The following is a 759-nucleotide window of genomic DNA, read 5'->3' on the forward strand; positions in this document are numbered from 1 at the left end:
AGCCGGGGGGCATAACGGCTGTACAGAAGATTGAAATCGCTCCACCTGAGCGCCACCCGGCGCCCGGCGCCACACCACTCTGCTGGAAAAATAAACGGCGGCGGTGAGTGTCAAGCGAAAGCGGGGAGGAAAGCGGAAAGGGACAAACGAAACGATCCAGAGGAAGGGGCGGTGGCGAGGGCACCCGCTCGCGAGGAATTCTACTTTTAAAAAGATGATTCGCCGCGTGCTACAAGAAAGGGGGAGGGGGAGAGGGGGCGAAGAGAGGGGGAGAAGGAATGTGGGTGAAGGGAGCAGAAGGGCGGCGGCGCAAGACACCCGCGAGACGGAACGGGGCGGGGCGGGGGCGTTCGTCCTCTCGGCCTGCTCGGCTACTCCAGCTAATGAGTTGCGAGATGAAAGGGCGAGGGCGTGTCGAGGCGGGGTGGCGGGGCGGGGTGGGGCGCGTCCCCTCCTCCTCCTCCCTCTTCCCCGCGATAGTGCCCAGCACTGCTACTGCCATCAATACAGTGCGGGAGGGGTCTGGGTCTGGGACAGCACCAGCATCACCTCCTCCAAGCCCCCCTATCAGCTGGTCTGTCCTTGAGCCGAGTCTTCCCGCTGCGCCTGTGGGTATGCAGCGCGTCACACCGAGTGAGGGGGGGGGGGAGGAGGAGCGGGTGCCCGACCAACACCTCCGCGGGCAGGGTGCAGCAGCACCGTGATTTGTCTCCGCTGACTCGGCGCCCCGCCCCTACGCCCCCTCTCCACCTCGCCCCC

This window comes from Frankliniella occidentalis, unplaced genomic scaffold, assembly GCF_000697945.3.
Source record: "Frankliniella occidentalis isolate FOCC.00 unplaced genomic scaffold, Focc_3.1 Scaffold36, whole genome shotgun sequence".
Taxonomy (NCBI): Eukaryota; Metazoa; Arthropoda; class Insecta; order Thysanoptera; family Thripidae; genus Frankliniella; species Frankliniella occidentalis.